This window comes from Dendrobates tinctorius, unplaced genomic scaffold, assembly GCF_039654945.1.
Source record: "Dendrobates tinctorius isolate UK_male_01 unplaced genomic scaffold, ASM3965494v1 ptg000035l, whole genome shotgun sequence".
Classification (NCBI taxonomy): Eukaryota; Metazoa; Chordata; class Amphibia; order Anura; family Dendrobatidae; genus Dendrobates; species Dendrobates tinctorius.
Window position 1 is genome coordinate 4,746,993 of NW_027361703.1, and position 27,112 is coordinate 4,774,104.

Below are 27,112 nucleotides of genomic sequence, written 5' to 3' on the forward strand. Positions count from 1 at the left end.
ATAAAAACATTGGTGGGAGTGCTTCAAATCAGAACAAGTGGAGGTTTATATAATGTCTCATTACAGCCTGGGTCATATATAGGATAGTTGGAACACCCCTCCAGGGCCGGGGGAACTCGGTACCGGGTCAGTCAGGCTCTTTCAGAGGAGAAGTGTGTCACGGTGGTGATAGTGACCCGGTCCGTGGCCCTGGGCGTCCAATGTAGATGATGGAAGTTCAGATGAGGGGGAAGACTGTAGGATAGTTGTATGGGAAAAGGGGATTCGTGACGCCACCTGTGGTATTCGGCTAAGGCAGCCGAATTAAAGGAAAAACTTATGGATGTACAGTACAGAACACATTTACTGTGCTAAATGAGCCAAAAATACTTCTCCAATTTGAACCAAAAATTGCCATACATGCATTACACCAAATTTATTATGTGTTTTAGGAAATCGCTTAACTGTATGGCTTAGTGGGAATGTCAGTGTTTTTTCACAGGAGAAAAGAGGCTTTGGGTGGAACACCATGCACCAAAATTTGGGCACAAAATTCTGTCGTGAAGTCAGTAAACTAATAAATGGTTTAAACATAGATGAGGCAGTCTAAAGATGCATTAAAATGTATCATTCCAACTGTCTAGGTTACTAGATCTGCCCCAAAAACTTTATTTATGAAGATAATTGTCTAAAATAAAAAGTGTATATGTTACACATTGGAACCAATCACAACTCCGCTTTCATTTCTAACCCAGATTCTCGGGGACTGCAGTGCTTTGGTAGGGAGTTGTATTTTGATTGCCACCAGCTCATTAATACCTTCTTGCTCTGTGAGTACACACATGCAATGTTCACTACTGACACTGAAGGGCATGCAATGAAAGTTTACATCCTGACACCAGTGCCAGAGTCAGGATGTATTTTGTGGGCGAAGTTTGTACGGCCCCCGAAGGATGGTATGAAAATTCAAATGGACCTTGGCAGAAAAAAAGATTCCCCACCCCTTTGCTAGATGACTAACCGAAGGAGAGAGCTCCCTCTTTAACTCCATTGGCACCCGATTGCAGGGTCCCAATAAAAAAATATATTTTGTAAATTTTCCTTAAATAATGCTAATATCCCATTAAAATAAAACAATATTTGAAACATGGTGGTGACATGAAATAGACACATGTTTAATTTTGTTTGCATGGTATGACTATCTGATTTTTGGGTATAAGCATTAAAAATGTGAAAATTGCAAATTTTTCTGTTTTCCTCAAATATCAGAAACATAATGACCTAAATTTACCAATAACATAATTTTTATTATGTCGCCAAAAACGTTCTCAGAATCACTGGAATATGTGGAAACATTCCAGAGTTATTACCACATAAAGTGACAGATGCCAGAATTGAAAGATGGATCCTGGTCACAAAGGGCATAATTGGTTCCATCTCTAAGGGTACTGTCACACTTAGCGATGTACCAGTGATATGACGCGGTCAGGATCACTGGTACATCGCTAAGTGGTCGCTAGTGAGCTGCCACACAGGCAGATCTCACCAGCGACATCGCAGGGGTCGGGGGTCGTTACTTACCTGTCAGACGAGGCGATCCTGACGTCCTCCTGCCCGCGTCCACGCGTCGCTCGTCGTCACAGCAGGAAGCCCAGCAGGAAGCTGACGACAAGAAACAGTCCAGGACGTTCTTGCGCGATCAGCGATAACCAGCGGGGGAGCGGTCGGAGGTATCACACATAGCGATATCACTAGCAATATCGCTGCTACGTCACAAAAACCAGTGACATTATAGCGATATTGCTAGCTACATCGCTTAGTGTGACAGGCCCTTAAGATGCCAGAGGCCTGATATGGAAGGACATCCGACAAAGGGTTCAAGTTATCCTGATTAGATAAGTGTAAATAATGCATGCGGCCTCAGTTCCACTCACCAAGTTGCTTCTTTCATGCATTAAGATTTCATTTCCTTGGGTTTATTTCAGCAGAATTTTGGTATTTGTCACAATTTTAGACAATACAAAAATGAAGATGTTAAAAACTGTTATTTAGCTGCCAAATCGTTAATGCTTAAATGAGAATTTGTAAGGAAAAGCCATCTGAAAAATGTCTTACTGTGAAATTTCTCCTATTGATTCTGCCATGAGCATATAAAACCTACATAGAACATTTACATAAGCTGAACTCTCCATGATCAACATATATGTACTTCTTAAGCTGTATGCACATGACTTGACTTGAGCATGTGTAGGGTCGGTGGTGGGTCGGGCGAGCTGGGGGGGTGATCCCTCGTTATACCGCGCAGAGATGACACAGAGACAAGATGGAGGCAGGTACTGGGTGCAACAGGTCCAAGTTTATTTCTTCACTTGCCGTCCGCCTGACGGCCTCCGCAGCACACCGCACGTTCACTTATCGGCCCTCCGTTTCTAGAGCCGTTTACACACCGTACTTTTACAATAGGGACGTACATATACGTACCGTCCCTCCTTTACTGTTTGACGCTCCTGACAGGTCCGCCACTGTGGCTGCCCTAGGCCCAATAACCAACAGCGCTTTCACTGGTCAGTCGTCGTGTCCAATACGGTATATAGCACTCACTGCCTCGTCTCTTCTGCGGTATCTTCCTGTCAGGACCACCCCTCTGACGTTTCCTCCCCTCAGTCCCCCTGGTAAGATTCTCCTCAGGGCGCAAAGACTGTCACATTCCTCCTGTCACCTGAGCTCCCCCTGGGGACTGGAATTTTCTGGAACCCTCCCTCAGAATTTATAGCTCACCCGGTTCCTTGAAACTGTCACTCCAACTGTCACCACGCCCCCCATGACCAACGGTTTCTAAAGCCCTAAGCTGATGTCACATCCTTTGCTCACGCTCCACCCTGCCATCTAATGGTCATCCCAAGGTACTGCACGTCACCTACACTTTCCTAGCTGTTTTCCAATATATTACTGACACCTACCTAAACTGTGCAAACCTATCTTTCTCCATTCTGACATGTCCGTCCGTCCATCAGGTCACCTTCCCTACACTCCCCCTTCCTTTGTCCATTGTCGTCCTCGACAATCGTCAACCCTGCCTTCGTCGTTCTGAAGCTACACCTACATCCTGTTGTCGGTGAACTGGAACGCCTGCACCAGTCGCAGCAGCTCATCCACACAGCGACCGACCGGCAGATCATTGATGGTAATCTGACGGAGAATGCCCTTGTTGTCGATGATAAATAGACCCCTGTATGCGACACCATCTTCCTCCTTCAGAACACCGTAGTCCTTGGAGATGGTGCGCTTCAGGTCTGACAGCAGAGGGATGTTCATGGGGCCCAGACCCCCATCTTTGCGGGGAACATTAGTCCATGCCAGGTGCGAGAAGTGCGAGTCCACAGACGCTCCGATAACTTCACAGCTGATCTCCCGAAATTCCTCTGCGCGTTCGCTGAAGGCGATGATCTCTGTAGGGCAGACGAAGGTGAAGTCCAGAGGGTAGAAAAACAGGACGACGTATTTACCCCGGTAATCCGCCAGCTTAATGTCCTTAAACTCGCCATTCACAACCGCAGTGGCCTGGAAATCCGGAGCGGGCTTCCCAATGTGAGCGTTCCCAGCAGCCATGATGCCTCTACCGTCTGGTGGGCAGCAATCGAATGGCGCCAAACAGCCGCACTCAAGCTTTTCTTCGGTGTCACTCCCTCTGTGGGGTGGGGCGTTGGCAGGCCTCTCCACCCACCTGTCAGGGTCCAATATATGGAAACGTCGGCCTCCGTGCACATACTGCTGTCCAGGGGGTACGTTGGAGGGGGTCCCAGTCCATTCAACACGACTGCAAACACCCGGACCTCGCCTCTGCGCTGAAGCAGCACCGCCATACTGCACAGTTCCCGGTACCGCCCCGGATCCTCTCCTGGCCACACAGATCCGCCACAGCGCTTCCCATTTATATTCCACAGGTTGATAATTTGTAATCCACAGGTAATTGTAATCCAAACAGAGTAGTCCAAGTCCTTTTCCATTCTTTGAGGCAGGTCTGCCACAGAAGATGAGGTATTAGCGGCGGCGATCCTGCCGACTACGCCAAATGTAGGGTCGGTGGTGGGTCGGGCGAGCTGGGGGGGTGATCCCTCGTTATACCGCGCAGAGATGACACAGAGACAAGATGGAGGCAGGTACTGGGTGCAACAGGTCCAAGTTTATTTCTTCACTTGCCGTCCGCCTGACGGCCTCCGCAGCACACCGCACGTTCACTTATCGGCCCTCCGTTTCTAGAGCCGTTTACACACCGTACTTTTACAATAGGGACGTACATATACGTACCGTCCCTCCTTTACTGTTTGACGCTCCTGACAGGTCCGCCACTGTGGCCGCCCTAGGCCCAATAACCAACAGCGCTTTCACTGGTCAGTCGTCGTGTCCAATACGGTATATAGCACTCACTGCCTCGTCTCTTCTGCGGTATCTTCCTGTCAGGACCACCCCCTGATGTTTCCTCCCCTCAGTCCCCCTGGTAAGATTCTCCTCAGGGCGCAAAGACTGTCACAGTCCTCCTGTCACCTGAACTCCCCCTGGGGACTGGAACTTTCTGGAACCCTCCCTCAGAATTTATAGCTCACCCGGTTCCTTGAAACTGTCACTCCAACTGTCACCACGCCCCCCATGACCAACGGTTTCTAAAGCCCTAAGCTGATGTCACATCCTTTGCTCACGCTCCACCCTGCCATCTAATGGTCATCCCAAGGTACTGCACGTCACCTACACTTTCCTAGCTGTTTTCCAATATATTACTGACACCTACCTAAACTGTGCAAACCTATCTTTCTCCATTCTGACACGTCCGTCCGTCAGGTCACCTTCCCTACACATGCACACTATAAAAGAAGAGTCAAATATCAAAATCAAACTTGGACTGAAAAGCCTGCCAGAAAAATCTCCACTGATCCACCAATTCAATCTACTGATTTTCATTATATAAGCCATTTTCATTCCATATACACAAATTCCTGGCAAAACATGTCCTCCTTAAAACCACTTTACAGGTTAGGCAATCAAAGGATACAGAGTTAAGATTTTTAGTATCTCCATTATTAGGTCAGAAATTCATGGTGGACAACAGTGTGAGTAGCCCCTTCTTAGCCCCCTAGTATCTTCATGATTAGGTCAGAAATACAAGATATCTGGCAGCGTGAGTAGCTTCTTCTTACTTCAGCATCTCTTGCATTCCCAGTATTAGATAAAAAATTCACTAGGAGAACGTCTTCCTACATATGTATAGAAGAGGATGGCAGACAGCACGCAGCAATACTTAGCTTTATAAACCCTTACACCTGTAAAGTGTTTGTATGATGTTCTCTCTACAAGCAAAATTCATTATATAGATTTAAATGAGGTAAGATCTACTCAGTTATAAGATATATAATAATACAGTGGCATGTAAAATTTTAGGCACCCCTTGTACTGTTATTGTGAACAGTTAAGCAAGTTGAAGATGAAATTATCTCTTAATAAGCCTAAAGTTAAAGATGACACATTTCCTTTGTATTTTAGGCAAAAAAAAATTGTCTTTTTTTACATTTTAAAAATTACAATAAGGAAAATGGACTTATACAAAAGAATGAGCGCCCTTGGAGATTTGTGTGCTCAGAAAACTTTGACCAAGGTTTCAGACCTCAATTAGGCTGTAAGGGTTATGGCTTGTTCACTGTCGTCATTAGGAAAGGACAGGTGATGCAAATAAAAAAAAACAGCCTCCTCTAAACTTGTGCCAAAAAACGGCAGCCAGGGGTTCTTTTAAGCAGCTGCATGGCACTCTGAAAATGAAAATTGTGGAGGCGCACAAAGCATGAAAAGGTTATGAGAATATAGCAAAGCGTTTTCAAGTTGTCCTTTCCTCAGATCGAAATGTAAACAAAAAATGGCAGTTAACAGGAAAATGGAGGTCAGGAAAAGGTCTCAAACACTAAGTAACATTTCAATGAGAGCTGCTCGTAGGATTGATGGAGAGGCAAATCAGAATCCCCATTTGACTGCAAGACCTTCAGAAAGATTTTGCAAACTCTAGAGTTGTAGTACATTGTTCTACTGTTGAGAGACCCCTGCACAAATATGGTCTTCATGTAAGAGTCATCAGACGAAAACCTCTCCTGCGTCTTCACTATAAAATTCAGCATCAGAAGTATGCAAAAGAACATCTTAAGAAGCATGATGCATTCTGAAAACAAGTCCTGTGGCTGCAATGATCAAAGGTATGTTTGGAGAAAAAAGGGCACAGAATTTCAGGAAAAAAACAACTCACCAACTATAAAGCATGGGGGTGGATCAATCATACTTTGGGGTTGTGTTGCAGCCAATGGCATGGAGAAAATTTCACGGATAAAAGGAAGAATGGATTCAATGAAATTTCAACAAATACTTGATGCAAACATAACACCATCTGTAGAAAATCTGAAGTTGAAAAAAGGATGGCATTTACAAATGGATAATGATCCTAAACACACATCAAAATCCACAATAGACTAACTCAAAAGGTGCAAGCTAAAGGTTTTACATTGGCCCTCACAGTCACCTGATGTGAAGATCATTGAAAATTTGTGGCTAGACTCAAAATTTGAGCGCATGCAAGACGACCCAGGAATCTCACAGAACTGGAAGAATTTTCCAAGGAAAAATGGATGAAAATCCCTCAAACAAGAATTGAAAAGCTCTTAGCTGGCTATAAAAAGAATTTACAAGCTATGATAATTGCAAAAAGGGATTATATATGGTACTAACCATATAGAGTGCCCAAATTTTTGCATCGGCCCATTTTTCTTTTTGTAATTTTTAAAATGTAAAAAAATGACAATATATTTTTTGCCTAAAATACAAAGGAAATGTGTTTTCTTTAACAAGTCCTTTTAGAGATCACTTCATCTTCAATTTGCTTATTGCTTAACTGGTCACAATAACAGTAAGGCTGAGTTCACACGCAGCGTTTTTTTCGCGTTTTCACGGCGGTTTTAAATGCGCAATTTTGCCGCGAAAAATAAGCATCCCATGCATTCTTATGGGATTCCGCAATGCTGTGTTAATGCTGCGTTTTTTTCCGCGGCGGAATAGCTTCGCGGTAAAAAGACGCAGCATGCTCATTAATTTAGCAGAATCGCGGCGATCCCGCACCCATAGGAATGCATTGTTCTGCTTACTTTCCGCATGTGGCTGTGCACACCATGCGAAAAGTAAGCAGAACATTTGCGGATAGTACCCACGGTCCGGAGGAGAGGAGACTATCCTCCGGGCTCTGGGCACCATATCCCTGTAAAAAATAGTAACATAGTTATTAGTTATTAAAGTTGAAGAAAGACTTTAAATCCATCTAGTTCAACCCATATCCTATCCTAACTTGCCCTAGCATGTTGATCCAGAGGAAGGCAAAAAAAACCCCATTTGGCAAACAGTAAGCTTCACATTGGGGAAAAAAATTCCTTCCCGACTCCACATACGGCAATCAGACTAGCTCCCTGGATCAACGCAATATTAAGGAAACTAGTAATACCCTGTAATATTATACTTTTCAAGAAAGGCATCCAGTCCCTTCTTAAATTATAGTAGGGAATCACTCATCACAACATCATATGGCAGAGAGTTCCATAGTCTCACTGCTCTTACAGTAAAGAATCCGCGTCTTTGAGTATGCTTAAACCTTCTTTCCTCCAGACGTAGAGGATGCCTCCTTGTCCCCGTCACAGGTCTAAGAGTAAAAAGAGCATTAGAAAGGTCTTTGTACTGTCCCCGCATATATTTATACATTGTAATAAGATCACCCCTAAGCCTTCGATTCTCCAAACTAAATAACCCCAAGTGTAATAACCTGTCTTGGTATTGCAGACCCCCTAGTTCCCTAATAACCTTGGTCGCTCTTCTCTGCACCCGCTCCAGTTCAGCTATGTCTTTCTTATACACCGGAGACCAGAACTATACACAGTATTCTAAGTGTGGTCGCACTAGTGACTTATATAGAGGTAAAATTATGTTCTCCTCATGAGCATCTATGCCTCTTTTAATGCATCCCATTATTTTATTTGCCTTTGCAGCAGCTGCCTGACACTGGCCACTAAATGTGAGTTTGTCGTCCACCCATACACCCAGGTCTTTTTCAGTGACAGTTTTGCCCAGTGTTTTACAATTAAGCACATAATTATACATCTTGTTCACTCTACCCAAGTGCATGACCTTACATTTATCCCCATTAAAGCTCATTTCATTTGCCATTTATCAGCCCAAGATTCTAGTTTACATAAATCCTCCTGTAATATAAAATTGTCCTCCTCTGTATTGATTACCCTGCAGAGTTTAGCGTCATCTGCAAATATTGAAATTCTACTCTCTGTGCCCCCTACAAGGTCATTAAAAAATATGTTAAAAAGAAGCGGGCCCAAAACTGACCCCTGTGGTACCCCATTGCTAACCATGACCCAGTCCGAGTGTGCTCCATTAATAACCACCCTTTGTTTCCTATCCCTGAGCCAGCTCTTAACCCACCTACACATATTTTCCCCTATTCCCATTGTTCTCATTTTATGTATCAACCTTTTGTATGGCACCGTATCAAAAGCTTTTGAAAAGTCCATGTACACCACGTCCACTGAATTCCCTTGGTCCAGTCCTGAACTTACCTCTTCATAAAAGCTTATCAGATTAGTCTGACAGGAACCCATGTTGATATTGGGTCATGAGGTTATTCTTCTCCAGATACTCCAGTATAGTATCTCTTAGAAAAACCCCCAGGATTTTACCCACAGTTGAGGTTAAACTTACTGGCCTATAATTTCCAAGTTCTGTTTTTGTCCCCTTTTTGAATATTGGCACCACATTTGCCATACGCCAGTCCTGTGGTACAGACCCTGTTATTATGGAATCTTTAACTTTAAAGATTAAAAATAATGGTCTATCTATGACTGTGCTTAATTCCTGCAGTACTCGGGGGTGTATCCCACCCGGGCCCGGGGATTTGTCAATTTTAGTGATTTTTAGACACCGCCGTACTTCCTGCTGGGTTAAGCAGGTGACATTTAATGGAGAATTTTTATCCCTGATCATGTTATCCGTCATGGGATTTTCTTGTGTAAATACTGTTGAAAAAAAGTCATTTAGCATATTGGCTTTTTCCTCATCCTCATCCACCATTTCACCCAGACTATTTTTAAGGGGGCCAACACTATCATTTTTTAGCTTCTTACTATTTATGTAGTTAAAGAATATTTTGGGATCATTTTTACTTTCTCTGGCAATTAGTCTCTCTGTCTCAACCTTTGCTGTCTTGATTTGCTTTTTACAGAATTTATTTAATTTTCTGTATTTATTTAATGCCTCATCACTACCTACTTGCTTTAATTCTCTAAATGCTTTATTTTTATCTCTTATTGCACACCTTACAGCTCTATTTAGCCATAGTGGTCTCCTCCTGTTTCTAGCATGCTTATTCCCATACGGTATATATTGTGCACAGGTCCTATTCAGGATGCTAATAAACGTCTCCCATTATCTTTGTGTATTTTTATGTCTCAGGATATCGTCCCAGTTAATTGCACCAAGATCATCTCTCATCCGTTGGAAATTTGCCTTCCTGAAGTTTAGTGTCCTTGCAACCCCTCTACTACATATCTTATTAAAGGATACATGAAAACTTATTAATTTGTGATCACTATTACCCAAGTGACCCTCAACCCTTACATTTGATATGCGGTCTGGCCTGTTGGTTAATATTAGGTCTAGCAGTGCCCCTCCTCTTGTTGGGTCCTGAACCAGTTGTGAAGGGTAATTGTCTCTCATAGTTGTCAAAAACCTATTACCTTTGCTGGAACTGCAGGTTTTGGTTCCCCAATGTATTTCAGGGTAGTTGAAGTCCCCCATAATAATGACTTCTCCTTGAGTCGCAGCTTTATCTATTTGCTTTATGAGGATATTCTCTGTTGCTTCCATTATTTTTGGAGACGTATAACAAACCCCTATCAGTAATTTATTATTTTTCCCCCCTCCCCTTATCTCCAACCACAGGGACTCTACATTTTTCTTAGATTCATATATATTATCACGAAGGATGGGTTTTAAGGATGATTTTACATATAAACACACGCCTCCCCCTCGCTTATTTGTTCGGTCATTTCTGAACAAACGATAGCCCTGTAAATTAACCGCCCAGTCATGGCTCTCATCCAGCCATGTCTCAGATATCCCCACCATGTCATAATTATGTTCCAACAACATTAACTCCAATTCCTCCATTTTGTTGGCGAGGTTTCTGGCATTAGTATACATGCACTTTATGTGTCTCTCTGTACCTCTATTCTTTCTTAAATTATTAACTGTTCTAACCCCACCCCCAATTTCATTATTTGTGCCCAGGTCTCTATCTGCACTGTCTTCCCCTCCTATAAAAGGAATACCCTTCCCCCCGTCCCTAGTTTAAACACTCCTCCAACCTTCTAGCCATTTTCTCCCCCAGCACAGCTGCACCCTCCCCATTGAGGTGCCGCCCATCCCTAGCATAGAACCTGTAGCCAACTGAGAAGTCAGCCCAGTTCTGCAGGAACCCAAACCCCTCCTTCCTACACCAATTCCTGAGCCACTTATTAACCTCCCTAATCTCCCGTTGCCTCTCTGGTGTGGCACGTGGTACAGGAAGTATTTCCGAAAATACCACCTTGGAGGTCCTTGCTTTAAGCTTACAGCCTAATTCCCTGAAATCATCTTTAAGGACCTTCCACCTACCTCTAACTTTGTCATTTGTGCCAATGTGCACCATGACCGCTGGATCCTCACCAGCCCCTCCCAGTAATCTGTCAACCCGATCAGCGATGTGTCGGATTCGAGCGCCAGGTAGGCAGCACACCGTTCGACGATCCCAGTCTTTGTGACAGATTGCCCTGTTTCCCTAATAATTGAGTCTCCCACTACCAGAACCTGTCTGGCCTGCCCTGCTCTCCTATTTCCCCCCTTACTGGAGCAGACACTCCTCCGGCTTTCAGAGGACATGCCTTGCTGCAGCAGTGCTACTCCTGCACTAACAATCCCCTCATCTGCCAACTTAGCAAACTTATTGGGGTGTGCCAGATCAGGACTAGCCTCTCTGGTGCTCTTCCCTCTACCCCGCCTTCTAACTGTCACCCATCTAGCTGCTTCATTGTCCTGCAGCTCCAACCTAGCATCCCCCCTCATCTATCCCACTGAGCGTCTGCTCAGTGAGCAGAAGACTCCTTTCCATATTGTCTATGGCTCTCAGTGTTGCCAGCTGCACATTTAGATCCAGTATCTGGGCTTCCAAATGCACAACGTGCTCACATCTCGCACAGCAGTATGCACCCTCGACCGGCTGTTGAAGGATTTCATACATGCGGCAAGATGTGCACTGGATAGCATTGGCAATAGTGGAGCACATCCTAATGGGGATTGCACCAGACAAAAAGATAAGCAAAAATAAATAAAAAGTATTAATAAAATATAACAGCAATTCAGTAATATCTCCCTTGGAAACTCCCTGAATCCAAAGTCACTGAATCTCAAGTCACACACTTACCACAGTTCGCACTTATGCTCAGGTCACACTCAGCTCATTCACACTCGCTCAGGCAGAAGATTTAAAAGAGTTTTTTTCCCCCTTTTACCAGCACACCACCCTGCTGCTCAATGCACTTCCAAAATAGAATTTAAAATAAAAAATATTGTTATTCTTACCTTCCGGCATCCCGCGCAGCCTTCCCACTGTTCTCCACGCTCCCGATCCCAGTAATCCTTTGCGAGAATGACCGTGATGGTGTCCGTTCTCGCGATGACGTCGGAGCGCAACATCATGCGAGACGTCGCAATCCTGCTATTTTTTTTTTAATAATTTTTACATCCTATCTTTTACTACTGATGCCGCATAGGCAGCATGCATCAGTAGTAAAAAGTTGGTCACACTCGTCAAACACTATGTTTGATGAGTGTGACCAACCTGTCAATCAGTTCTCGAAGCGATGCTCCAGATCGCTTGGAAAACACTCCCGGTAATTTCGGCAAGAGTTCCGCTACGTGTGAATGTAGCCTAACTTTGACCAAGGGTGCCCAAACTTTTACACGCCACTGTACAATGTGTGGGCTTTTTTCTGTGGATATAATCATGTCTTGACTCTCTCATAGAGAATAGAGGAGTGCTTGGCAAAAGTAAACACTCCAGTACATGGAGGTATCAGGAGAGGTAGTAGCCAGCAGAACGACTAGTCAGACCATTGTACAGCCTACAGCTATGAGCTGAGCATGGGGTCACTAAGGCTGGGGTCATCTAATTTTACTAGGAAAAAAACAGTTGAAAGAACGTAGATTTTCAATGCAGCTGAAGTTTTTGGCTTCTTTGAAGCTGTAGTATGGCTTCTGTGTGTGAACACAGCCTTAGATTATCAACATAAATGGAGAAAAGGTAAGATGAAAAGATTGTATAAGATTAAATACAGAGATTTTACACTTAAAGGGGTTAGGCCTCCCTAAAGAATGCATTTAACTAAGCAGAGAGCATGGAAATAAATGATTTTGTAATTTGCAGTTATTAAAAATTAGGTTCCATTCAAAAAATAATAACCTTTCATCTTCTGAAGTATGTTCCCTGGCGTTAGTCCGCCTTAAAAACTATGTAATACTCAGATGCAAGTATTTTTTACTACATTTATTTTACCAAAATGGGTTGATGAACTACTGATTGAAATATTTTTTTTATTGGAAACATGCACTTTAACAAATTGGCTGCAAATATAAAATTGTTCTGTAATTCTTTAAATCCATTATGTAAAATCATTTAGATTAATTGTATCAATTAATACCACACTATGCAGGTATCCTATAACCGAAAAAACTTTTATTTAAGTGATTGACAATTTAGTAATGATGAGAGTAAAATTCACATTGGCTCTAATTAGTAACTCGCATGCAGTTGGGTGAATGCAGTGTCATACATTTCTAGGAATCTCAAATGTCTTAATCACTCTAAAAATAAGCAGTATAACAATGTAAAATAGGTTTTTCTTATTCCTTTGGCATATGGCATTTGTCGGAACTTTTGTGTTAGCGAAATTACGTGACTTTGAGAAAGTAGACTGGTATTTGACTGTAGAAAAGCTCTACTGTAGGGGCGTGGCTTCGGTGGCTATGGAGTAGGACACTGTAAGAGGGAGCTCCTGGAAAAGACCTCTCAACGCGGCTAATAACGCAACTTTATGAGGATATCCTGCCTCAAAGGGGCTACGTACCTACTCTCCTCGCCCCAAGGACCTTTTGGACTGAAAATTCTGCTCAAAAGCTTCTCCTAGGCCGGGGATCCTTCTGGGCCTGTGAAGCCTCAGGTTGGTGAAGCCTGCGTCCCCTGCATAGGGGCCTAAGCTGTGCCCACACAGATCCCTTTATGTACAGGGACCTTAATAAAAAAAAAAAAAATCCCCTTTGAGACCACCAATTGCTCTACAGTAGTATAATCTACCCTTTTCGGAGCCCCAAGACTGTTTGACTGACATTTGGGCTGATAACAACGAGCGGTGGCAATAGCGCTGCTGCACCCCATCTGATAATCAAAGGGTGCCTTTTGTCATATACCAAGGTCCCCCCAAGGACCCAGGAGCAATCCGGAGACATTGGTGGCCCTGCTTTGTGACCCCAGCTTCAGAGACCCCCAGCTACCAGCGCTGCTGCAGCACCGCTGGAAACCAGAAATAAAGTCCTACAAACACCCTGGACCAAGTCTGCACACACTGCTGGGGCCATTACACAGCAAACCGCCAGGTTAGTTAGCCTCTTCAGGCTCTAAATAGTGCTAAAATCGGCGCTTTTTGCTGCGATATCCCTCCGCCACTAAAATTGAGGTCCCGGCTTTAAGCCAGCACTCCTGGAGGCTTCAAAAAATAGTCCCGGCTATTATTACTATAAACGCCCCCAGAGCAGCGGTAACCAGCCTATAATTTCCCTGGAGTCCTTCCCTCATCCCCCATAGCAGCAAGAGTGCCAGAACTTTAATAAAAACAGACTTTTATCATCTTTTGGTGAGCCCAATACAAGGCTATGGGAAGTAGATCCGGCTGATCTTTCTAATGCTCCTAAGTGGCTGACAACACCGAGCAATATAGTAAAATAGTTTTTTCACAGAACTGCTCTTCTTTTTCACCCAATTTTGCCAACATAATAAATACCTTCTCTACTTGATAAGTTTTCATCTTCACAGCTATTTCATTTTGGTAAAAGACAATCTTAATTATTCATTTGCCTATCATCTTCCCGACCACTTTGACAGTGATTGCAACGTCACTCAGCGGGCTTGGCGGCATTACATCCGCAGCATCTACTCCACCGCAGCCATGAGTAACTCTAAAACTGTGGGAAAGACCAACTCTAATTCACCACTGAGAACCCAAACTGGCCCAAAACATGGTGGTTCTCAAAGCTTCAGGAGCCAAGGGAGGGACAGGGCCAACTTCATCACTCCTCCCAGACGCAGATCAAGATCCCCCCAGAGGGACGCGCTAGGCCCATCAGGATATAAACCCAAGGTTAAATCTACAGGTACCGAAGCCTCTCCCGTTAAAATGGATTCTTCGGCCAGTATGAAAAGGCTGGCTCCTGGTAGCCTAAGTGAGAGATATTCCTTCTCTGAGAGAAAATCTGATGACGATGAGGACAGTAAATCTACGGACACATCTCCTAACAGTTCACCACTAAAGAGCAAGATAAAATATGATTATCCAGAGACCCAAAAGGGTGCGGGCACTACTAAATCCCATACTCCCCCCCATTCAGCTACTGCAGGCCCGTCTGACGACGACTCCATGGCTGAAAGGATTATACGGGTAATGGACCAAAAATTCGAAGCCATGTCCAGAAAGTTTTCAGCTGACTTAGACGCGAACTTTCAAAAATATTGCGAGAAGGTGGACAAAATTGAAAAACAACTTTCAAAGCATGAGGACAGATTGAGTAAACTGGAAAACAGATCTAACATCAGTTTCAGCGAGCTCGACCGCCTCACCTTGGAAATGAAGGATCTCCGTTTTAAATTGGCGGATCTCGAGGACCGGAGTCGCCGGAATAATCTAAAGTTGAGGGGCATTCCGGAAACGGTAGCTCAAGAGAAATTGTCAAGTCACATCAAAGCCATATTTAAGCAAGCTCTGCCTGATCTGTCGGATTTGGACCTAACTATTGATAGAGCACATCGACTGCCCAGACCTCCAAGGATCTCCCCGGACTTGCCAAGAGATACCATCATAAAAGTACATTTCTTTAAGACAAAAGAAATGATCCTCAACTACCTAAAGAACCAAAAATCTTTCCCCACACCAAATGAAGAAGTAAAGGCCTTCCCTGATTTCTCGAAAGCAACCTTAGACGGCCGAAGAGAATTTAGAACTGTCACGAACGTTCTCCGGGATAAAGGGATAGCCTACAAATGGGGCTTCCCACTAAAGTTACTGATCACTCATCGAGGGAAGACTTTTCCAGTCTTATCGGTTGAAGAAGGGATGAGCTTCATCAGGTCATTGGACTGCAACTAGTCGGAATGTGGCTGAAAGGAACTTATCTCATATTGTTCCCCTGGATATAAGGCAGCCTCTGCTTTAACCGTTTCAGGAGGTCCTATCCTTTTTTCCCGTCCACTTTTATTAACCTCCTTTGTCTTTCAGGTAGTTTTTTAAGACCTGCCTGCGTTGGACTTGTTCGCAATTGTTTAACATTTCATTAAGTTTCTTTTCAGTATCATATCTGTGTTTCCTAGTTTAGTTTACCACTGAAGACGTGGATCTCAAGAAGGTTGGTTTCAGTGCAATTTCCTTTTCAGGTTTATCTCAACTAAGGCCTATTTGCCTGTTTCTGCTTTGTCAGAGCGATTAATATGAGTCTTAAAATTTGCTCCTATAATATCAGAGGGCTTAATAGCCCTCAAAAGAGACACACTCTATGGAGAGAGTTATTAAAATCAAAGGTAGACATTGCTTGCATCCAAGAAACTAAATTTTTGGCAGGCAACCACCCCTACTTCAAACACCGTAGCTTTCCTCATAGTTTTGAGGCCTGCAATTCTAGTAAGAGAGCGGGGGTGGTTACCTTGATCAAAAAGAGTATACCCTTTGAGGCTATTGAGGAATATGGTGATGACAAGGGAAGGTTTCATATCTTAATCTGCACAATCAATGGTCAAACATGTACACTAGTGAACCTGTACGCACCAAATAAGAGTCAAACTAGATTCTTAACTAAGTTGATGAAAAAGGTCACCGAGGTGCAGAGAGGGACTCTTATACTGCTGGGCGACTTTAATGTCACTCCGAATAATGTGTTGGACTCTTCCTCTGTCTCCAGACCGTCCTCGGACAACCTAAATTGGTGGCTGGATAGAAGTGAACTGTACGATACTTTCAGATGCCTGAATTCTAGTTCAAGGGAATTCACTCACTTCTCTGCAGTTCACCAATCAGCATCGAGGATAGACCTGATTGTGGCAGATATTTTCTCTATTGAGAAATTCAAAAAAGTATACATAGGAGACAGAACGATATCGGATCACTCACCAGTGTACGGTGAGATCTTCATTGGGCCTGCACTTAAAAACGTAAAAATGTGGAAATGTAACTCCACCATCACGCACGATCCCTTACACAAGGTCACAATTCAAAAAGCAATAGATGATTACTTCACAGAGAATACACCAGACTTCACCAACCCATCTACTAACTGGTGTGCCCATAAGGCAGTCATCAGGGGTATCTTAATAAGTATTTCCTCTAGAATCAAGAAAGAGAACAGGGATAAAATTAATAAATTACAGAAATCGATTCATAATCTGGAACAATCCCTTCTAGTCTGTCCCAGTCCATCTACCGAGAACCAAAATAAATTAGCCAAATTAAGACAGGAGTTGAGGAACCTGCTCTATGCACCCTATGAAGCGGCACTTAACTCCTCCAAATTTAAATTTTACTCCTCCATAAATAAACCCACAAGATACATGGCCAATAGAATCAAAAGACTAAGAACCCAAAATACCATTAACAGAATTTCCTCCATCACAGGTAATAATGTCCTATCTCATCCCCAAGACATTGTGAATGAATTTTCTAAATATTACACTAAACTTTACAATCTAAACTCGGACCCCTCATCTCTCCCTCCAAATGAAGCCGACATTAAATCATACCTTGCTAATATTGATCTGCCATCTTTGTCATTTGATGACTTGAACTCCTTATCTGCACCGTTCAATACCATGGAAGTAGAAGGCGTTATTAATCAGCTCGATCTCCATAAATCTCCAGGGCCAGACGGTTATAATAATGCTTACTATAAGGCCTTCTGCACCAGTTTGTCTCCACATCTGGTGAAAATGTTCAATTACGCTTCAGTAATAGGCTCCTTCCCCCCAGAGATGCTAGAAGCTTCAATAACATTAATTCCTAAACAATCAGGCGATCCAAAATTGGTTGGCAGCTATAGGCCGATTTCCCTCATAAACACCGATATAAAAATCTTCTCTAAAGTACTAGCAAATAGACTGAGCCTCATTTTACCTAAACTAGTGGCAAATGATCAGATGGGATTCATTAAAGGTAGACAACCGGCGGACGCCACGAGGAAGGCATTGGATTCCATTAAACTTATTAATTCTACAAAGACCCCAACCGGTCTCATTTCGCTCGACGCCGAGAAGGCATTCGATCGTATCGACTGGTACTTTCTCAGGCAGGCCCTAATTAAATTTGGATTTGACAAACACTTAATCACCACCTTCATGTCACTTTACAAAGGTCCAACGGCAAAAATTGTTAGCAATAACCATGTCTCAGACATTTTTGCTATAAATAATGGCACGAGACAGGGCTGTCCCCCTTTCACCACTGCTATTTAATCTTGCATTAGAACCCCTAGTAGAACACATTAGAACAAATCCCAAAATTACCGGTCTTAGTACGATTAACCGCCAACACAAGATTAGCCTCTTCGCGGATGATATTATCCTGACTCTTACTAACCCCGTTACATCCACTACAGAAGCCCTAAAGGAATTGGAAATATTTTCTTCCCTTTCAAATTTCAAAATAAATGGCCCCAAATCCAATATCCTACCTATCCACGTCAACTCTGAAGATACTAACCTGTTAAAAGCAACAACATCACTTAACTGGTGTTATGACGAGTTTCTTTACCTCGAAGTCATTATCAATAAAAATTTGGCTAAGACAGTTAAATCTAACATGAAGACTATAACTGATTCAATTATTAGGGATAGTGCCGTCTTCAAAGACAGAGGCTTGACTTGGTGGGGAAGAACTTTGGCAGTCAAACTGTTTACCCTGCCAAAAATTTTATACATTTTGAGATGTATTCCACTACCTATCTCTACGCCATGTTTGACAAATATTCAGTCCCAGGTGAATAATATAGTTTGGAACAATAAGAAATCCCGAACCGACACTAGAACTCTGTTTAAGAGTAAACCACATGGTGGTCTAAGCCTTCCTAACATCACTGCCCAGTACCATACACTTTTATTAAAGCAAAGTGCTCCGTGGCTTTCAGATCTTCCTGCTCCCACATGGCTGGATCTTGAAACTGAAATCAATAAAGGTAAACACCCTAAACTCCTGATCAATAAAGCCATTTCCAATCTCCCGACCTGCGAACAGTCACATCCGTTATTCCAAGCAATTACTTCGGCTTGGTACAAAATAGCTAGAATTGACAGTCGTAGCCAGAAACGGTCTACGTTACATAAAGTACCTATAGCCTTTATTTACTCTTTCCTGGGTCTTACAGCACGCTATCAATGGGCCGACTTTAACATCCGAACATTGGGAGATATCTCGGAGGGTCCTAACCTTTTAAGTTTCAGCTCTATTAAAACTGTATTCAAAGTACCATCCTCCGCCTTCCACGAATACATGTTATTAAAAGAATACGCAAAGACGTTTCTTAACAAGAAACCGAGATTTTCAGAGGCGTCCTTAAAGATTATGACCAACCCAATGCACCGGATCTTTTGGGGACATAAGTTTATTTATAATTGCTTTAATAAAGATTCATCTGTAACTAAGAGTTCTTATATGAATGCTTGGGAGAAATCCCTCAGCCTTTCTGTCTCCTCAGAGGAGTGGGAAGATGCTTTTACGTTTTCCAACAATGCCACAATTTCTATGCCCCTTCTGGAGTCGCACTTCAAAGTGTGCTCCAGATGGTACTACACACCATCTAGATTGGCTCATATGAACTCTTCAAATTCTCCACTTTGCTGGAGAACATGCGGTTTCAGGGGGGACCTGTTACATGTTTTCTGGAGCTGTCCTACAGTGATGGCTTTCTGGTCTGAGATTTCCTCTACCATTATTTCTAAACTCACAGGTTTTACATTTACTCTATCACCTCAATTGGCCTTACTTTCTCTGGATACCAAATGCTTAGATAGAACTCTGCAATCTATTGTCCTACACATTTGTATGGTGGCTAAGAACTGTATTGCCTTTCATTGGAAAAGCCCCACCTTACCCAATTCTAGTTTCATAATCAAATTACTCTCTCAACACAGAGCACTGGAACTTAAATTTGCTTTATCTAATAATAGTTTTGGTAAGTTTTACCAGAAATGGTCTAGGTGGGACCAGGCCTTTCCACCCTCACTAGTCTAAATAGATCTAATAACCAGATTTTAGGCCTATGATATGTTGTGTCGTTGCACTGTCTCTTCTGATCCGTGTATCTTTATGACTTTATGATACTGCTATTTGTCAAGGGATGATTCCCTTGCTTTTCAGGCTAAAATGTTGCTAGCCTTTAACTATATGTTATGTATGTTCTGTTTTGAGTTCTCCTTCCCCTTTCCTTCCCTCTTTCCTCGTTCCTTCCCCCCCTCCCTACCCTTCCTTCTCCGTCCCTCCCTACACTTTAAATTTAAAAACCCAATAAACTGTTGGAAAAGAAAAGCTCTACTGTAAAGGCCCATTAACACTAGACCATAACTAGAAATAAGAAATTCCAAAAGGTCAGCCAGTCTGAACAAATCACCCAACATAAAAGCAAAGAAAGCTCACTTAAAAGACATTGTGCACAGAACGATTGTGTCAACGAGGTAATGTGGTTGGCTGGCCTAAGCAAGTGATAAGTTATTGGTGCTGTCATGGTGAATATTAGTGAAGTTTAGCCTGAGCAAGTCCTGGCTCACAACTGTCATTCAAATGTTCACATCAGCATCAGTTTGAAGTCTTCATTGCATTTTCAGTCCCATTTGGCAAACAATATATTGCAACATGCAGTTGTAAGGGGGTGACAGAGGTTGCCATATGCCTCTCCCTCTCTAAACAGTGTTAGCATGGAATATGAGCTGCCTCATAGAGTTTTATGAATGGTAATGTATTAATTTACTATTATCTCTATGTGCTTTACATCTATTTTGGACAAGATTAGGGAAAGATATAGAATAGGAGGGTAGTTGTTGAATAGGATAAGATTGGGTATAGATTAGTGGGGCACCATAGAGATAGGGAATGAGTGTCAGCATGATCATAGTTAAAAGAAGAGGTTTTCCAGGTTAGGAGGAGTTAGAGATGGGTGTAGTGCAGACCAGTAAGATATAGTGGTGAGACTTCCGGATTAGTTTAGACATGAAGTGATGTAGCAACGAGAGAGAAGGCAGATAGCCCCGGGGCTGGAGATTGCTGAGGGACGCCAGACTAAGCAGCGTGCAAGTGGTCATCATCTATTGAAGCAACCATTCCAAAGGGGATCCGGGGCTAATGGCCAGGACTAGGCAGAGCTAAGTGCCTTTTACCTTTTTCCAATGGAAACCGGGCAAGGGGAATTGGAGGAAGATGGTGGACCTAGGGGTACAAACATAACAGAATCTTTATGATTTTGGCTCTGTATGTCACTAGTGCATCATTTAAAATGAAACAACCAAGATGCAATTGTGATGCCTTGCCAGCCTTTACTGCAGCCATCTTCAGTTGTTGCTGGTTTGTGGGTCTTTTTGCCTTAAGTTTTATTTTAAGCATGTGAAATGCATAGTTGGTGACTTTGAGATCTAGCGATTGACTGTGCCATTGCAGATCATTCCACTTCTTTGCATTAAAAACTTCTGGGTTGCTTTTGCAGTATGTTTTGGGTAATTGTCCATCTGTACTGTGAAGTGCTTTCTAATCATCCTTGCTGCATTTGGTTAAATCTGAGCAGAAAGTATAGCTCTGTACACTTCAGAATTCATCCAGCTGCTTCTGTCTTCAGTCACATCAATAAACACAAGAGACCCTGTGCCACTGCAAGTCATGCATGTCCATGCCATCACACTGCATACGCTATATTTTACAGAGGATATGGGGTGCTTTTTATCCTGAGCCTTTCCAAGCCTTCTTCCCATTATGCTATTACAAGTTGATCTTAGTTTCATCTGTCCAAAGAATGCTTTTCCAAAACTGGACTCTCCCACCAACATGCTTGACTGTAGGCAAGGCACACTTGTCTTTTTATTCCTCACCTTTTTGCCACCACACACATGCTTGACAACATCTGAACCAAATAAGTTTATCTTGGTCTCATTAGATCACAAGACTTGGTTCCAATAATCCATGTCCTTAGTTTGCTTGTCTTCAGCAAAGCATTTGTCGTTTTCTTGTGCATCATCTTTAGAAGCGGTTTCCGTGTGGAACAACAGCCAAGCAGACCAATTTGATGCAGTGTGCAGCTATTGGTCTGAGCAATTACCTTTGCAGCAATGCTGTCAGCACTCCTGCAAATAATAACACCAGCAAAAAATCTCAAATGTCCATGCTATAAGGCGACTCAATATCGTACTTCAAACAAGGAGGAACAACGAGTATATGTAGCCAAAAATACAAAGAAAAATTGTATCTATCAAAAATGATGTTTTAATAAATATATATAGTACAAAAATTTTGTAATAACAAACATGCATGGGCATATATCAATATCATGTGACTAGCTCCATGGGTCAATATAATGACCCGGAAAAGCGGGACCCAACTATATAACAACACATGTACCATTCAAAAAAGGTCACATAGAAGATTAGTCCAGATGGGACTTCACATACACCATTATGGGTAACTATTCCTCACCAATTTCTCACTAATCCCTCCTTTATCATGCACTGCACTATGTATATATAAAGGCGCTATGTTGTGTCAATGGGAGGTATTCAGAGTAGTGGTATGTTTATTTACCCTTACCATATAATGTTCACCTAGCGGTAAAGTGATTGATATGTATTAGGGGATTTTAGTACTGTGTATTTTTATTCATTTGCTCTCTCCTTATCGCTAAACACATGTCTTGGAATAATTTCTAATCTTCTATGTGATCTTTTTTGAATGGTACATGTGTTGTTATATAGTTGGGCTCCGCTTTTCCGGGTCATTATATTGACCCATGGAGCTAGTCACATGATATTAATATATGCCCATGCATGTTTGTTATTACATAATTTTTGTACTATATATATTTATTAAAACATAATTTTTGATAGATACAATTTTACTTTGTATTTCTGGCAGTCAGCTCTACTGTATATTTTGAAAGTACAATCTATGGATATGATGCTGAGCATGTGCACTCAACTTCTTTTGTTGACCATGCAAGGCCAGTTCTGAGTGGAACCTGTCTTGTTAAACTGCTGTATGTACTCGAATACCATGCTGCAGCTCAGTTTCAGCGTGTTGGCAATCTTATAGACTAGACCATCTTTATGTACAGCAACAATTTTCAGCTCCTCAGAGATTTTTGCCATGAGGTGCCATGTTGAACTTCCAGTGACCAGTATAAGAGAGTGTGAGAGTGATAACACCAAATTTAACACACCTGACAATCCTGAGATGGAGGATGAGGAGGAGGAGGGGTGCAGGAACTGGTGAAGGAGGTGGAGGAAACTCTGATGGAAGTAGAGCTCACAATCCTCGGTGTTGGTAGCACATGTGCCATCTAAGGGTATGACTTTGTCTCGACCTCAACAAGATTCACCCAGTGTGCCGTCATGGAAATGTAGCATCCCTGGCCCCAAGCAATTGTCCACATGTCGATCGTTAAGTGGACCTTCCCAGTACCGGTATAAATCAGGGCACGGATGTTGTTATGGGACACTGGTGTAAGGTGGGGATGGCACACCAGGAAAAATAGTGGCCACCGCCATGAGGTTGCGGAAAGCCTCAGTGTCCACAAGCCTCAACAGCAACATTTCCATGGCAAGCAGTATGGAAATGTGACCATTTAGTGTTTGGGCCTGTGGGTGGATGGCTGGGTATTTTCTCTGAGGTAGGGACAGCTGAACGCTGTGCTGGGACATGGATTTGGATGTGTTTGCTGATGGTGTTTGAGAATGTGCCAAGACAGATGCAGGGCAGGAGGCATCCATGCCTGTGTCCTGGACAGGGAATTGGCAAGCACGAAGCACAAGGGAAGAAGCAGTGATGTCTCCCACAGACACTGATGGTAGACTCGTTCTTTTCACCCACCTAGTTGGGTGGTTTGATAATATGTGCCTGAGGATGCTGGTAGTGGTCAGGCCCCTACTGATTTTCTTATTGCACAGGTTTCAAATGTCCATTCTTTTAATAACCGCACTCTCCGTAAAAAAAGTGCCAGACTGGGGGACACCTAACCCTTGACCTTGGAACTGCACATCTGTGGGTGCTCTGGGGAACAGTCTCTCGCCCACTTCCTCTGCTCATCTCACATCCTCTTCCTGCATGTTGTGGTGCTGCAGATCCCTCCCCTTCTGCACTGCTGGCTTCACCCTGCACAGCACCTTCCAGGTTGGGTAATTGACTTCATCATCCACCACCTCGTCTTCCACTTTTGTACTCTGATCCTTGTCCTCCGTGTCTCATCATCTACTGCTTGAAACACCAATTTACATTCCCCACCAATGTCTTCTTCTGACAGTGGCTGGTCAAAAATTTGTGCATCACTACATCACTGTAAATGTAATGAGGTCGTCGGAGTGTCTGAGTGTGGGATCACTTGACTCATAAGCCTCGCAGTAGTGGGACAAAGTAGGATCAGGGTGAGAATTATGTGGCCCAGACTCTTGGCTAGGGAGACTGGACTGTGAGGAAGACAGGGACAGGGTGGTGGTGCTGGAAAACTGGAAGCATTATCTGCTATCCGATCAGCCACCTGTTTGCACTGTTCTGGCTTCAAGAATGGTGTCCCACACCGCCCTTGCAAAGTGGGATAGGAAGTTTGGTCTTGTAGATGAGCACATTTGTTGTGCTCCCACATCAGTCACAGTTTCACCTTGTCCACGACCTCATCCTCTGCGTGCACCGTCAGCAGAACGTCCACTTCCCCATCCCTTATCGCACACCATGCACATTTAAAATTAAGTACATAATTTTATGCCTGCACATTTTCCAGTATTAATAGAGAAAAGAAAATATGTAGCCTTGAAAAGGACTTGTCTTTTAATGGTGCAACAGAAGTATACAAGTCCTGCAATAGCAATATTAATCACAACCTTTATGCCTGAATCCAAAGCTGTCCCTCCACAGAATGCATGTAATAGTGGTTTTGCTAGAGAAAGGAAAATATTTAGCCCTGAAAAGGACTTTTCCTTTAATGCTGCAGCAGCAGTATACAAGTACTGCAATAGCAATATTAAACACTGCCTATCCTATATGCCTGCTCTAAATACACTCTCCCTTCTCGAACAGCTTTTCCTAAACTACTTTCTAAGGACAGCGTGCTTAGCATCGCATCAATGGTATTTACATAAAACCCATTAACGAGATGCGATTGACCAATCACAGTAATGCCTGTATCAAACATTGCTACAGTATTACTGTGTATGTATAAGGGGGTGAAGCACAGGAAAAGTTGGGGGGGTCACCACTGAGCTGTACAGCAGGTTCTTCGGGGGACACGGAAAGAGACCGGGACGGGAAGGAAGCAGGGCAGAGAGCAGGAAAACCGCACACGCAGCCCTCAGAGCAGCTTGTGCAGTGTTCACAAAGACTAAAGACGACAAGCGCCGCTGTTGCTCGGTGCCTACGTGGGAGAAGTTCGACCCTGCAAGCAAGTCCACTTCAGACTGTTAAGTTCTTTCCAAGAAATTCTGTTTATTAGGCTATGTGTCCACGTAGCGATTTCTAAGCATTTTTGCTGCGATTTTCGGCGCGAAAACGCTTAAAAATCATGTACAGAACGCCCCCCATGCATTCCTATGGCATTCCGCACATGCTGTGCTAATGCTGTGCTTTTTTCCGCGGCGGAATCGCATCGTGGAAAAAATCGCAGCATGCTCATTCTTTTGTGCGGAATCGCAAAGAATTGCCGCGATTCCGCACCCATAGGAATGCATGAGAATCGCTTACTTCCCGCATGTGGCTATGCCCACCATGCGGGAAGTTAAGCGTCTCATGTGCGGTTGGTGCCCACGGTGTGGAGGAGAGGAGACTGTCCTCCAGGCCCTGGGTACCATACCCCTGTAAAAAAAGAATAAAAAATAAAAAATCGGGGTATATTTACCTTCCGGTGTCCCGCGCTGCATTCCCGGCCTAGCGTTCCCAGTAATGCCTTGCGGCAAGACCCTGTAATGACGTAGTCTCGCGTGACTCTAGCGGTCTCGCGAGATCGCTATAGCAACGCGAGACTACATCACGGGTCTCGCAAGGCATTACTGGGAACGCTGAGGCCCGGGATGGCAGCGCGGGACGCCGGAAGGTAAATATACCCCGATTTTTTTATTTTTTTTAGCATTTTAACATTCTATCTTTTACTATTGATGCCGCATAGGCGGCCTCAATAGTAAAAACCTGGTCACACTTGTCAAACACTATGTTTGACGAGTGTGACCAACCTGTCAATCACTTTCCAAGCGATGCTTCAAATCGCTTGGAAAGTGCTTGAATATCGCAGGCGAAAATCGCAGCAAAATCGCGATCATAATCGCGGTAAAATCGCGGTGAAATCGCGCGGAAAAAAACGCGAGATTTCTGGGAAGGATTCCGGTTTTTAGTGAGCGTTTTAAAACGCTACGTGGGCACATAGCCTTACTGTTAATACTGTTTTGCCTGACTGACATCTTGTTTCACTCTGGTAATACTTGCACTGTTATATTGCCGGTTTATATCCCTGTAACTAAACCCTTTAACTGCTGGTCCGTCTGTTCCGAGGTGACATACCCAACACCTGCACTTTGTTACATATGGCCGGGGTCAGACTTGCGAGTGTGATGAAAGAAACTCGCACGAGTCTCTCGCATCAATACCTGGCACTGCCGTCAGCACTCAGGATCGCATCACACTCGCAAGTCTGACCCCAGCCTATGTCAGTCAATCCCTGCATGTTAATTGGCTAACAGGTACCAAACATACAGGGTGGGAACTCAAGCATGACAGTTGGGCACCTGAAATACTATATCGAGTAATGAGGATGCCCAAGCACCCGATGCTCAATCGAATAATGAGCAGTGGCGAGCACGCTCGCTCCTCACTAATAATTACAATTCAAGATTGACGAAATCTCACTTCCATGGATGTACAGGATATGTGGATGACACAGTTAATAATCTTCCAACTGGAACCTACACTATGCGATCCTAGATGCTCTGAATGGCAGCCACGTAATACTTTTCTGCTACAGTTGACACTTCAGGGAAATATCTGGCTGCCTATGGCTTTTCAGGAGCTGAACCTGCAATGATCAGTTGATATCCTTCCAACCTTAATAGATAAAGGATGGGATGTCTGTGATAAGAAACCGCTTCAATGCTTAATATTGAAGCATTACCGGATGGACTGTATCCCAGTTGTCAATAGTCCTGAATTATGCTGTACATACGTTTACATAATCAATTTTCTGTGCTGCATAATCGTATGCCATTTTGTGAGAACATGCATGATGTATTAGAATATAGCTTATAAACTGTCTTCTGTGGTTTAGAATAATACATCATAATAAAACAGTGTTCCCCTTTCAGTGTAATGCACTTTTTGCTTAAATTTACATAGGATTAAAGTCTTCTAGAAGCTTTCTCAGTACAATGCATTGATTTGAAGACTCTATATACTGTCAACGAAGGCAACAAACCTGACAGCATAGTTTAAACTATTCATTCATTCTGGGAACATTTCGCAGAAACAAAGAATGCCTTTCTGCA

The 27,112-nt window shown here is 43.2% G+C and overlaps 1 protein-coding gene and 1 pseudogene across 2 annotated transcripts in view; both read right to left on the reverse strand.

Moving 5' to 3' along the window:
• Positions 1-27,112, reverse strand: part of NELL2 (neural EGFL like 2) — a 549,962-nt gene that overhangs the window by 428,580 nt on the left and 94,270 nt on the right. The gene's annotated exons all lie outside the window — the stretch shown is intronic.
• LOC141087622 (peroxiredoxin-2 pseudogene) lies at positions 3,064-3,603 on the reverse strand (annotated as a pseudogene).